Source organism: Taudactylus pleione, unplaced genomic scaffold, assembly GCF_031769625.1.
Source record: "Taudactylus pleione unplaced genomic scaffold, aTauple2 ptg000251l, whole genome shotgun sequence".
NCBI classification, from domain to species: Eukaryota; Metazoa; Chordata; class Amphibia; order Anura; family Myobatrachidae; genus Taudactylus; species Taudactylus pleione.
The window spans coordinates 8534432-8549083 of record NW_028284653.1 but is presented as its reverse complement, the minus strand read 5'-3'; the positions used below and the strand labels follow the sequence as shown (position 1 = coordinate 8549083).

General features: G+C 47.1%; 1 protein-coding gene across 2 annotated transcripts in view; it reads left to right on the top strand.

Annotated features, from left to right (window-relative positions):
• The window catches only part of PUS7 (pseudouridine synthase 7), a 186271-nt gene that overhangs the window by 63957 nt on the left and 107662 nt on the right, over positions 1–14652 (top strand). The window lies entirely within an intron of this gene.

Sequence of the window (14652 nt, the reverse complement as noted above, 5' to 3'; positions counted from 1 at the left end):
TTGATGGTACCCCACAGTCTCCCTATTTCCCCTCCTCAGGTCTCTCAGGAGCCTGCGTGGGTTAATTCGCTGACAAGCTCTGTACAGCATTTGTCGGACGTGTTACAAGGGGAGTCTGTGTTGCGGCCTCACAAGCGGCCGGTGGCGTCTCTGTCTGCTCCTTATGAGGATGACGACGGGACGTCTGATGATGGGGAGATTCTGGATCTTTCTGACCAAGAACCTCCCCGTACTAAAGAGTCGGACGCTAAGTCTAAGGTTTATATTCCTGGCCTTATTCATGCAGTCCGCACAGCTTTAGTTATTGAGGATGATGAGCCTCCGGTATCAAAATCCAAATATGCCTTTTTCAAGGATGTTAAGGGTGACGCCACAGTGTTTCCTCTTTCGGGTCAATTAGTGGACCACTTAGAGGAGGCGTGGAAACATTCAGGCAAACGGTATCAGCCTCAAAGACGTTTAGCAGTGGCTTATCCGTTTGCGGACAATTATTTTGCTAAGTGGGAATCCCCACCACAGGTGGATGCCCATGAGACACGCCTGGTCCGAAGTGCCACGTTGCCCATGCCCTCCATGTTCTCCTTAAAGGATGCCACGGACCGTAAGGTGGAAATCTGCCTAAAGTCTGTTTATTCCCTCGCGGGGGGGGCAGCCAGGCTGGCTATGGCCATTTGTTGGGTAGCCAGAGCTATGGAGTACTGCGCAGATAATTTAGAGGCGTCTTTCGATTCCGACTGTTCGGCTGAACAGACCGAGTTGATAGGCAATCTCCGGGATTCGGCCACTTAAATGAATGAAGCGGCTTTGGATATAAGTACCCTGACTTCTCGGATTTCTTCGGCAGCGGTGGCGGCTCATCGCACCTTATGGTTGCGATCTTGGAAGGCGGATGCTGATTCCAAAAAGGCTTGGAAGCATTGCCTTTTAATGTAGAAGTCCTATTTGGTCCGGATCTGGACAAAATTGTAGCCACACTGGCGGCAGCCAAATCGGCATGTCTTCCGTCTGCTGCAGTTCCTTTTTAGGTACCTCGTCCTTTCGGCCAAGCCCCGGAAGCAGGCCTGGAGTACCAGACATCCGGCCCCTAAGTCCGATGACAAACCTGCGGCCTGACGGTCCGGGCCTCCCTTTTGGGGGATCCCAAAGTGGGAGGCCGCCTGCTACGGTTCGCCCAGTGTTGGTCGGTCACCACGACACAGACGGTTGGGTTCACGAGGTGGTTTCTTACGGGTATGCCCTCTCCTTCCGGCACAGGCCCCCGTCCCGATTCTTCACAACGGGTCTTCCATCAGACCGGAACAAAGCCTCGGAACTGCGGAAGGTTTTGCACACTATGCTCCAGGCTGGAGTTATAGTGCCTGTTCCTTTCTCCCAGAGGGGCCTGGGTTTCTATTGCAATCTGTTTTTGGTGCAGAAACCCAATGGGTCGTACCGTCCGATCCTCAACCTCAAAGCACTCAACAAGTCCTTGCGGGTGCCAAGGTTTTCGGATGGAGACCCTACGGTCCATCATTCTGGTGCTGGAACCTGGGGATTACATGGTGTCGTTGGACATACAGGACGCCTACCTGCATGTCCCTATTCTTTCGCGCCATCAACAGTTCCTCAGGTTTTCAATCCGCAACGATCACTTCCAGTTCCGGGCGTTACCTTTTGGCCTGGCGACAGCACCGCGTGTGTTCACCAAGGTTATGGCGGTCATGGCTGCTTCCCTGCGGCTGCAGGGAGTCCGCATGTTGCTGTACCTAGACGACCTACTGTTGGTAGCAGGATCTCCGGAGCTCCTTCTGCGCCATTTGGATCTGACGATTGCAGTACTGCAACGGCACGGCTGGTTGATAAACTGGCAAAAGTCCACCCTGATCCTGTCTCAGAGGATTCTGCACCTCAGAGCCTTGTTGGACTCCAGTCAGCAGCGGATCTTTGTGACAGGGAAAAGATCTCTGCCTTGCAGTTGAGGGTGCGCAGTTGTCTGCAGACTCGCCGGGTGTCTCTTCACTCGGCAATGAGGTTACTGGGTTCCATGGTGTCCGTATTCGACATGGTGGAATATACCCAGTTTCACTCCAGACCTCTGCAGCAATTGATCCTGTCCAAATCGAATGGACTGCCTCAGCGTCTCAAATCCCAGACGATGGTGCTCACTCTGGAGGTTTGCCTGTCCCTTGCCTGGTGGATGCAGACGACCAATCTCAACAAGGGTCGTCCGTTTTGGGTGGCGAACTCGGTCCTATTGACAACGGACGCCAGTCTTCGGGGCTGGGGAGCGGTCACGGGTCCACACTTGTTCCAGGGCAGATGGATTCAGGCGAAAATGGAGCTTCCGATAAACATCTTGGAACTCCGCGCCATTTTCAATGCTCTCCAGCAGGCCCATCGGGTTCTCCAGGGTCATCCCGTGCAGGTCCTGTCGGACAACGCCACCGCCGTGGCCTACATAAATTGGCAAGGAGGAACCCGAAGTCGGGCGGCACTCGTAGAGGTGTCCCGCATCCTGATCTGGGCAGAGCGCAATCTCCCGGCCATATCAGCAGTATTCATCCCAGGGAGTCCTCAACTGGGAGGCCGACTTTCTCAGTCGCCAGGACGTTCCGGGGGAATGGTTTCTGCACCAGGACGTCTTTCAACTTCTGGTGGTCAGGTGGGGTCTTCCAGAGATCGACCTCATGGCGTCACGGCACAACAACAAGTTGCCGGTATACGGGTCTCGCACAAGAGACAAAAAGGCGTCTCTGGTGGATGCTCTGTCCGTCCAGTGGACGTTCTGGTTTGCTTATCTCTTTCCTCCGTTTTCCCTTCTTCCACGGGTAATCCGGAAATTCAAACAGGAAGGAGGGACGCTCCTGTTGATAGCTCCCGCATGGCCCAGATGGCACTGGTTCTCAGACCTTCAGGGTCTGTCCGTGGACATTCCTCTGCGGTTGCCGCTACGACCGGACCTACTGTCGCAGGGTCCTTGTCTTCACCTTGACCTGACTCGGCTGTCTTTGACGGCGTGGCTGTTGAGACGGCCATGTTAAGGTCCAGGGGGTTTTCCAGCTCTGTAGTACGCACTATGCTGAGAGCTCGAAAACGTTTTCTGCAAGAATATACCTGTCTAGAGTGCTAGCCTTCCTACAGGCGGGACTAGACCATGGGCTTCGCCTTGCTTCTTTGAAGGTGCAGGTTTCTGCCCTGTCTGGTTCCATCGTAGGATTGCTACAATCCCTGATGTGCGCACCTTTATGCAAGGTGTTCTTCTAATCCAGCCGCCATTTGTTCCACCGGTGGCGCCTTGGGATTTGGCTGTGGTCCTGAGGGCTCTCCAGGGACCGCCGTTTGAGCCACTGGGCTCAGTGGATCTTAAATGGCTGACACCCAAAACAGTTTTCCTTCTGGCCATCGCTTCGGCCAGACATGTTTCTGATTTAGGGGCTCTCTTGTAGACCCCCTTTCTTGATTTTTCATGGGAACAGGGCGGTGCTGCGCACTCGTCCTGATTTTCTTCCCAAAGTTGTTTCCTGGTTTCATATCAACGAGGAAATCGTTGTGCCGGCTTTTAACTCACCTGACCTTTCAGTAGGTGAGGCCACTTTGGATGTTGTGCGGGCCTTAAGGATTTATGTTGACCACACTTATTCATTTAGGAAGTCGGACGCCTTGTTTGTCCTCTATGGCTTCCGTATAAAGGGTCGACCTGCTTCAAAGCAAACTTTGGCAGGCTGGATCCGTATGGCAATTTCAGAAGCTTATCTTCATGAAGGCCTGCCGGTTCCATCTTCTGTGAGGGCTCATTCCACTAGGTCTGTGGGTCCTTCGTGGGCAGCTCGACGTGGTGCCTCTGCAGTCCAGATCTGTAAGGCGGCCACGTGGTCCTCTGTCCATACCTTTTGTGAGGTATTACGCGTTAGTAAAAGGTGTCAATCAGGATGCTTCCTTCGGGCGGCGGATTCTCCTTTCAGCACAGGAGCGTCCCCACCCTTGAAGGATACTGCTTTGGGACATCCCCAAGGTATCCTGTGGATACCCTATGGACCCTGAAGTAGAAAATATGAGATATGGTAAGAACTTACCTTTTATCTCTATTTCTATGAAGTCCATAGGGTTCCACAGGGCTCCCGCCCTGTCGCACCTGTGCTGCAGATGGGCTTTGCTCTGGTCACCGGTTTTTCCGTCTCCCTCTGGTGAGAATGTGAGTCTTTTTTCTCTCTCTTCCTTCCTTCTCCTCCTCCGGCCTATGGCTTGGTACGTAACTGAGATGCCTTGACTCGGGGGCGGGGTATAGGAGGGGGACCCTAGTGCCTCCTGGGAGGCTGAAAACTTAACTCTATGGTGCCCGATGTTATCACCTATACCCCAAGGTATCCTGTGGCACCCTATTGACTTCGTAGAAATAGAGATAACAAAGGGAAGTTCTTACCATATCATATATATATATATATATATATATATATATATATATATATATATATATATATATATATATATATATATATATCTCCAATGCCTACAGTTTGCGCTTCAGATAATGTAGCTAAGTCTTAAAGTACTAAACTTGGTTAGTCCTCCAGCTGCTCCCCTCACCTACATCCCCTGTTAGGAGGATTGAACAGAGCACATAACAAGTATATGAAAGAGGGCACTTATATTAGTTAAGAGTCTCTAAATTATATTCAGTTGTGATTAGATATATTGGAAGAGACCAACAGATCTCGGTGTAATCCTTCAAACTGTATTTTCCACGCTAAATTCTTTCACTTGAAGAAAAAACATCCAAGTGGATAAATGTTCTTAGATCTCGGAGATATTCATTAAGCTTTTTTTTTTTTTTTATCCAACGATTTGCTCCTTTTGGAGTTTTTTCCTTCTATTTTATTTATTATTCTTTGGGTGTCTTCCCTTGGTGTGAGGGTTTATTTTCTAATAGAAGGAAAGAACTCCAAAAGGAGCAAATCGTTGGATATAAAAAAAAAAATGCTTAATGAATATCTCCGAGATCTAAGAACATTTATCCACTTGGATGTTTTTTCTTCAAGTGAAAGAATTTAGCGTGGAAAATACAGTTTGAAGGATAACACCGAGATATGTGGGTCATCATTGCACAATCCTCCATAAGCATTTGTCTCTTCCAATATATCTAATCACAACTGAATATAATTTAGAAACTCTTAACTAATATAAGCGCCCTCTTTCATATACTTGTTATATATGCATGCATACATACATGCATACATACAGTGCCAGTCAAAAGTTTGGACACACCTTCTCATTCAACATAGTAGATTAATACTGAAAAAATTCTAAACTATGAAAGAACATATATGGAATTATGTTGTAAACAAAAAAGTGTTAAATCAAAATGTTTTATATTTTAGATTCCTCAAAGTAGCCCCCTTTTGATTGGATGACAGCTTTGCACACTCTTGGCATTCTCTCGATCAGCTTCATGAGGTAGTCTCCTGGAATGTTTTTGAATTAACAGGTGTGCCATGTCAAGAGTCAATATGTGGATTTACTTGCCTTAATTTGTTTGAGACCATCAGTTGTGTTGTGCAGAGGTAGGGTTAGTTACACAGTGGACACCACTATTTGACTACTGGTGTAATCCATCTCAACTCAGTAAAGAGAAACAACAGTACATCATTTACTTTAAGACACGAAGGTCAGTCGATATGGAAAATTTCAAGTACTTTGAATGTATCCTCAAGTGCAGTTGCAAAAACCATCAAACGCTACGATGAAACTGGCTCTCATAAGGACCGCCCCAGGAAAGGAAAACCAAGAGTTACCTCTGCTGCAGAGGATAAGTTCATTAGAGTTACCAGCCTCACAAACTGCTACTTAACAGCACCTCAGATTAGAGACTAGTGTTCCCTCTAGGCTGTTTTAGCGGGGCAAAAAGCGCCCTGCCCTCATAGCCTGCGGGTGCTGTCTTCACCCATGGGTTGAAAAAGGATACAGGAGTATCCGAAACGCGTTGCTGCTCTCTACACTAAGATACTGGAGTCTCTCCTTATATTTGAAGAACTTTGCTGCTGATCATCACTAGCCAGTTGGATTTTTTTTGTATACTCAAGTCCTTGGGCTGGCGTTGTTACCCACCGTATGCGGCCACTGAATTTACACCATCAACAGCTCGCATACTGGTTCTGACACACGGGAGTTTATATCTTCACCGCCGGCTGGCGACTCCGCTGTCAGTGCCCCTGCTGGCTCCAACGGATAGGAGGTTTTTCCTTGCTGTCAGTCGCCACCTCCACCAGCGGCTTCCTCCATCTGCTCTGACATAGGAGACGGAAGGTAATAGCGTATACTGCTAGATTACAATCACACTGTTAATTCCTTCCATTGCTGGCCCAATTGAGACGGGAGTCCACATAAAGCTATCGTCCACAGGGGTCTCGGCCAGCAGCCCTTTCCAACAAGAGGAGACACCAGCCCAATTGTTGGACAGCACTCAGTCACATTTGTTCCTCAGACTGTGTATAACTCTGATTAGAGAGGAATTCTACTCTGATATACTGTTGTTGGATGTCAGTTGTTAGTTCACCACACTGAGCCGACTAAGGTCTATTTATTTTATGTTTTCTGCTGCTAAGTGACTGTGCTGTTTCATTTTTACAGGTACACTACCGGCTTTGATACTATTATTGTTTTTGTACAAGACTATACTTTGTGTTATACAATACACCACGAAGGATCAGCATTTTTTACCTCATCACAGAATATCAGACTGAAATATCAGCTACATGTCCAGCTGATTACACTATGTGATTTGGATATATCCCCTGGCCCAATAGTGAGGGGCCATTAGCACCGAGGTCCACATACTTATAGGGAGAGTATAAATCTATATCAGGTTTTCTATGCTAATACCTGGTTTTTACTCCTATCTAGTACTGGCTCTCCAGTATATCTATTGGTTTTAATTGGAATTGTTTTTTCACAGCTGCTATCGGGGACACACTATTGGAGCCTGATCAACTCCTCCTGTTGTACCCGTTCTGTGAATTCATGTTTTATAGAATTGTTTTTTATCTTTCTATGGTTATTCTTACGTAATTTCATTAACCAGTGAAGTGTACTATTATATCTATTCATTTATGCTCAATTACATTGCTACTGTGTGTGTTGTTTTTTTTTTTTATATAATTAAATTTTGAATACTTGATTTGTGTTCTCCTTGTGTTCCTACAACAATATTGGAGCGCAGTAAACTTTTTTCCTTTGTCTCCTTTAGCGAGGTTGGCAATTACCTCCATATTTGCTGCTGCACCGATATTTGAATTTTTGTGTCTCTGATTGGTTGGCGCTTAGGTACATTTGTGGAAGTGACTGAAGTGTCTGATTTAGATTCCCCTGCACAGGTTGTGGAACCTAAATCAGCTATTAATGTTCCAGCATATTAGTAAGGGCGGTCCGATCCATATTAGATATAGAGGATGACGTTCCTGCCCCTAAATCCAAATACCCGGAGTTTAGACAGGCAAAGGTGATTTGGGCAGTTTTCCCTCTCTGACCAGCTGGCAGACCACATGTCGGAGGCCTGGCAATCGCCTGTTAAGAGGTATCGACCTCAAAAGCGTTTGGCCTCATGTTATCCGTTCCCTGAGGGTCATTGCAAGAAGTGGAAATCGCCACCTGCAGTAGATTCTTATGGTACTCGTCTGACTAAGAGTGCTACTCTGCCTATGCCTTCCATTTCTTCTCTGAAGGATTCTACATACCGGAAGGTAGAGACGTGCCTGAAATCGATTTACTCTCTCTCGGGAGCTGTGGCTAAGGCCATTGAGAGCTGGGCAAATGTGCTGGAAGACACCTATCCCGAGGAGGCCCCTGAGGCTCAAAGGTCTCTAGTGGGCCACATGAGGGATGCAGCCGTCTATATTGGTGAGGCTGCTTTGGTTGCCAGCTTACTGACCTCTAGAGTCACGGACGCAGCCTTGTCTGCTTGCCACTCCTTGTGGTTACGCTCCTGGATGGCGAATGCTGATTCCAAAAATGGCCTGGAGGCCTTGCCCTTCAATGGGTAGATATTGTTTGGTCCAGACCTGGACAAAATTGTGGACACACTGGCAAAATCTATATCAGCTTTTCTGCCATCCGCATGTGCGCCTTCAAAGGCTAGAACCTCTTCCTTTCGGTCCTTTCATTTTCAAGGAAAGCCCAAAGGACAGTCTTTCCCTAGATAGTCAGCGGCTAAGTTGACCTCTAAACCTAAGAAACAGGCGCTTGAGTGCCAGACACCCTACTTCCAACTCAGAAGATAAACCCTGAGCCTGATGGGATGGGCCTCCCTCTTGGGGATCCCAGGGTGGGAAGCCAACTTCTTCAGTTCGCCCAGTACTGGTGTCACACCACCAAGGATGCTTGGGTAAAAGAAGTGGTCTCTCAGGGGTACGCCCTCTCATTTCGCCAAAGACCTACCCACCAGTTTTTGTGCACGAGCACTCCTCTAGACAAGACCAAGGCCTTGCAGATTCAGGAAGCCATAGAGTCCTTGCTGAAAGCAGGGGTTATTTTCCAGTTCCACAAACTCTGTGCTGGACTGGTTACTACTCTACTCTGTTCTGGTCCAAAAGCCGAATGGGTCTCATCGGCCTATCCTCAACCTCAAATCTCTAAACAAGTTCCTCAGAGTGCCGAGGTTCAGGATGGAAACTTTATGATCCATCATACTGGCTATGGAACCTGGGGATTACAATGGTATCACTGGACATTCAGGATGCATACCTACATGTCCCCATAATGCCTTCCCACCAGCGTTATCTGCAGTTTGCTATACTGCAACAACACTTCCAGTTTTGGGCACTGCCCTTTGGCGTCTCCACGGATCCAAGGTTATTTACAAAAATTATGGCTGTCATGGCAGCCCACCTACGGAGTCAGAGTATACGACTCCTGCTGTACCTAGATGACCTCCTGTTGTTGGTGGGCTCTCCAGAGGTACTTCAGCAACACTTGCACCTGACGACGATCGCTTGTCTACAAGCGCACGGGTGGCAGATCAATTGGAAAAAACCCTCCCTAATTCCCTCACAGATGATGGTTCATTTGGGAGCCTCTCTGGATTCTCATCAGCAGAGGATTTTTCTGACTCCAGAAAAGATCTCTCTGCAACTGCGGGTGCCCAGTTGCCTGCCCAGTCGCCAGGTGTTGGTACACTCGGCGATGCAGGTTTTAGGATTCATGGTGTCCAAATTTGACATGGTGGAATATGCCCAGTTCCATTCATGTCCCCTGCAGGGGCTGATACTATTCAAGTGGAACGAATTACCCCACCGGATCGGGACTCAGACGCTGGTGCTTTCTCCGAAGGTGCGTCTGTTTCTGTCTTGGTGGCTACAGACAGCTCATCTCACCAAGGGTCGTCCCTTTTGGATCACCGACTGGGTACTACTGACAACGGACGCCAGTCTTCGGGGTTGGGGCACAGAGACCGTCCCGCACTCGTTTTAGGGCCGTTGGACAGCAGACAAATCGGTCCTTTCAATCATCATTTTTTTACCTACGGGCTGTGTACAGGGCCCTCAGGATGACAAGACATGTTCTTCACGGATAAGCCGCGCAGACTCAGTCTGACAACGCCACCAATGTGGCTTACATCAACCATCAGGGAGGCACTAGAAGTCGGGCAGCAATGACAGAAGTGTCATGCATCCTGACTTGGGCAAAGTGTCACTTTCCGGCCATCTAGGCAGTGTTCATTCCGGGAGTCCTCAATTGGGAAGTGGACTTCCTCAGCCGACACGACGTGCATCCTGGGGATAGGTCTCTTCACCAAGAGGTGTTTCAACTCCTAGCGGACAAATTCTTGTCTCCCAGAGGTGGAACTCATGGCCTCCCGTCTCAATCAGAAGTTGCCAGTTTACGGGTCCAGAACAAGGGATGCCGAAGCTAGCTTAGTGTACGCTCTGTCAGTGAGGTGGACCTTCCAGTTTGCGTACCTGTTTCCTCCAGTATCCCACTGTCACGGCCAGGGTATTTCAGCATGGCGCTAGGCGAGTGTTACCTGTGAGGTCATTGTGGCGCGGGCTGTCTGGTGGCGGAGCTGGTGTCTGGCGGGGGGCTTTGGCTGCGCGCGTTGTTGTGCGGGCCTGTTGTCACTCGGCGCTGGTAAGGCCTGGCGGCGTCTCCATTCCGTTTGGCATGGGCGCCGCCATCTTGCCTTCTGGCCATGTGATGCGGCTGGCCAATCCTGGTGAGTCACATGTTCCCTCCTTCCAGTAACAGCACGGCATGGGGTATTTAGGAAGGGTCAGTGCCTTCCTTCTTTGCCAGTGCAACGTGTATCTCAGCCTAGCTGAGAGGGAGTTCTCTGTGCTTTCCTGTTCCTGTGAATCCGCTGTCTGCCAGTCTGCCTGTCAGCTCCTAGTTCCCACTGGACTACCCCGCTACCTCCATCACCCTTGCCCATACCTGAGTGCCTGAGCCTGCTGACATCCTGCACTTCAGTTCACTATCTGCAAACCTGGCTTGTTTATTTTCAGTTTCACTACCTGCACACCTGGACTGCTCTAATTGTTTCTACCTGGACATTAACCCTTTTGCTCCCACCACAGAACTCTTGTGCACATTTATATTTTCCTGGACTTTTATTTACTGCCACATTATATGTCTACTCGAGCACTTATTAAAAATCCTAGTTTTATTTACAAATCTGCTTCTGTGATCGCTCCTGCTACCACCCCGGGTCCACAAATAACCCTTAACGTAACACCCTGCTTCCTCGAGTTCTTTGGAAGTTTAAGCAAGACGGAGGCAAGGTCCTGCTGGTGGCTCCAGCTTTGGCCCAGACGTCATTGGTACTCGGATCCTCAGAGTCTCTCCATCGATACTCCGTTCCTGCTGCCTCAACGTCCGTACCTGTTGTCTCAGGGTCCTTGCCTGTACCCGGACCTAGGTCATCTGTCTTTGACGTCGTAGCTCTTGAGACATCCATCTTAAGGTCCAAGGGATTCTCTAACTCTGTCATCAGCACGATGCTTCGAGCACTTAAGCCTGCCTCAGCCAGGATATACCACATAGTGTGGCATACTTATTTTCAGTCGTGTCTCACTCGGGATTACGACCCTCAAGTGTTTTGTATTTCCAGAATATTAGCATCCAATCTGGCCTCTGCCTACGTCTGGCCACGTTGAAAGTGCATGTCTCTGCACTCTGTGTGATTCCAACAAAGGATAACTCCGCTCCCGGATATCCGCACCTTTATCCAGGGTGTTCTACGGATTCAACCTCCTTTTGTCCCCCCAGTGGCGCCTTTGGATTTGGCGAGCCCTCCTTTTGAACCACTAGATGTGGTGGAGATTAAGTGGTTAACGGCTAAGACTCTCTTTTCTTCTGATAATTGCATCTGCCAGGAGGGTTTCAGAATTGGGGGCACTCTCCTGTCGTCCTCCCCTTCTGATTTTTCACCAGGATAAGGCTGTGCTTCACACTCTCCCTGAGTTTCTTCCTAAGGTGGTTTCTAATTTCCATAAAAATCAGGAAATTATTGTCCCGGCCTTTCAGTCACCAGACCTCTCGGCAGGTGAGGCCTCATTGGATACGGTCCGTGCTTTCCGGATTTATGTGAACTGGACCAGTTCCCTTTGGAAATAGGACTCCTAATTTGTGCGCTTTGGTTTTCACAAGAAGGGATGGCCAGCCAACAAACAAACATTGGCTAGATGGCTTCATATGACTATTTCAGAGGCTTTCACACAGGCAGGTTTGCCTGTTCCGGCTTCTGTGAAAGCTCATTCTACTCGGTCTGTGCTCTTTGGTTTTCACAAGAAGGGATGGCCAGCCAACAAACAAACATTGGCTAGATGGCTTCATATGACTATTTCAGAGGCTTACACACAGGCAGGTTTGCCTGTTCCGGCTTCTGTGAAAGCTCATTCTACTCGGTCTGTGCTCTTTGGTTTTCACAAGAAGGGATGGCCAGCCAACAAACAAACATTGGCTAGATGGCTTCATATGACTATTTCAGAGGCTTTCACACAGGCAGGTTTGCCTGTTCCGGCTTCTGTGAAAGCTCATTCTACTCGGTCTGTGCTCTTTGGTTTTCACAAGAAGGGATGGCCAGCCAACAAACAAACATTGGCTAGATGGCTTCATATGACTATTTCAGAGGCTTACACACAGGCAGGTTTGCCTGTTCCGGCTTCTATGAAAGCTCATTCTACTCGGTCTGTGGGCCCCTTGTGGGCAGCTCGCTGTGGCACCTCGGCTATTCAGCTCTGTAAGGCGGCCACGTGGTCTTCCATCCAGACTTTTCTGAGGTTCTATGCATTTGACACCTTTGCCTCTCAGGATGCTTCCTTTTGGGCGCCGGATTCTCCTCTCAGCTCAGGAGCGTCCCTTAAAAGTTCTGCTTTGGGACATCCCCAAGGTCTCCCTGTGGAGCCTATGTACCCTGAAGAAGAAAATGGGTTATGGTGGTCTTACCTTTTGTTAACTCTCTTTCCACAGGGCACCTGCCCTGACGCTCCTGGCTTCATATGGGCTCTTGTACTAATCACCGGTTTTCTGTCTCCTTTTCTGTGAGTGTAATTTCCTCCTCCGGCCTTGGCTATTTACCAACTGAGGTGCCTGTGGCTCGGGGGTGGGGTATAGAGGAGGATGGTTCCAGTGTATCCTGGGAGCAAAGCTTTTAACTGTGTGGTGCCCAGGATCCAGATCCAGCTATACCCCAATGTCTCCCTGTGGACCCTATGGACTTCGAAGAAAGAGAGTTAACAAAGGTAAGTTCTTACCATAACTCTCATTTTTATATCCTAAATGTGGGTCCTTTGGAGTAATGAAACCTTTAAATTATGTATGCTTGAAGGTATTGCACTACTGTTCTCGTTTGTGTTTTTATAAGTGTTCTAGTTACATCACATTTAATTATGCTGTGGGGATCATTATATAAAAGATCTTTTTGAGGATTAAAGCTACCATCACCCTTTGCTTGAAATAAGGAAAACTCTCAAGCTTTTATCCCAGATGCATGGTTTAGACCAGTGGTTCTCAAACTCTGTCCTCAGGACCCCACACAGTTCACTTGTTGCAGGTCACCCAGCAGGTGCACAGTTGTATTCATTACTCACTGACACATTTTAAAAGATCTACAGGTGCAGCTAATTATATCACTAGTAATTATGTGAGGAGACCTGCAAAACATGCACTGTTTGGGATCCTGAGGACCGAGTTTGAGAACCTGTGGTTTAGACAATTAAATAGCATCCTGTCATCATTGGTCTGGGTGAGTCGTTGACCTCGAATTTAATTAGCGGTCTCAACCAGATCAAGGTCTATGGGGGGTTTGGCCCTTCCTACCTTCAGATTTTGGCGTTATGCAGCACAGATGGCACATCTAAAATAATGTCTTCAAGATGAATCCCCAGATGCCTTACATGATTTACTGGTTTAATAGGTTTTTCCTATTTATTCATCTCCGCTTAAACGAAATGGTCCTCCGTTGTTATTACAAGCTATTAAAATATGAAAATCTGTTTCTAGTATATTGAAGTTTACGGGATTGGATCCAGACACTTCCTTGTTCAGTTATTGGTTATAACATGAATTGGCTTCTTTACAGCCAAGGGTGATAAGGGTGTAGCTACATTGGGTCAGTTATGATAAGTCTGTTCTTAAAACTTTTATATAGCTTGGAGAAGCCTATTTCAACAGGTATTTACAACTACGGCATGCTCTTGAAACTCAATTTTCAGGTGGTCCTCCGATTCAAACTTACCCTTTTTAAATCTGTTCCTTTTAGCTCTAGGTCCCTGTAAAACTATCCTATTCATATTCCTTTATATTATCATCTTACGATAGTGATGGTTTACCATATCTAAGAGTAAAGTGGGAAGATATTTAGGCCCTATTAGAGGGATACAGATTGGGATAAATTTAATTTCAGCAGATCCAATTGTTTATACTACGCCATACTTATTTAACGCCAGTTTGTTTGATGAATTTTGGGGGTAGAGTATCTGATATGTGCCCTAAATGTAAAACAAGTAGAATTACCTTCTGGCACCTTCTGTGGGAATGCTTAGTGGTTAGCATTTTTTTGGGTTGTTATTAACTTTTTGTCAAATACTGGTATTTCTCCCACACTAGTTATGCCAATAACATGCTGTTTAGGCTCACTGGATGGTGAAGTAGTAGATAGATACACAAGGCAGTATATTAACATATGTACGTTAGCCAAGGTGTGTTTGGCGAGGTCGTGGATGGCTTCTATGGGACCAGATTATAATGCTTGGCTGTCCTTGGTTCGAATTACTGTTAAAAATGAAAAATGTGTCTATTTGCTGCAAAGCAGAGATGAAATTTGGCCGCATATGGGGCAGGTGTCATAAATCTACTTATGCTTGTAAGTCACCTTAACTGACTTGATCTTGGTCTGTTATATTGGACTATTAATAATTGGATACTGTAGTATGGAATCCTACTGGATATTATAAGTTATGTATATACAAGAATAATTTTGGGAAGCAGCTGAAGTTGAGATTACTACATTTTCTATTTATATATTTGTTGAGGCTAGGGGTGTAACCCTAGTAATGGTAAAATGAGGTAAAAAAAGATAACATTTATTTTTTTTTTTTTTTCCTCATGTATTTTGGAACATTTATAATATATAGGTATATTTAAATGTTTATAGTGGCTGATGTCAAAACTGTTATAATACGAATA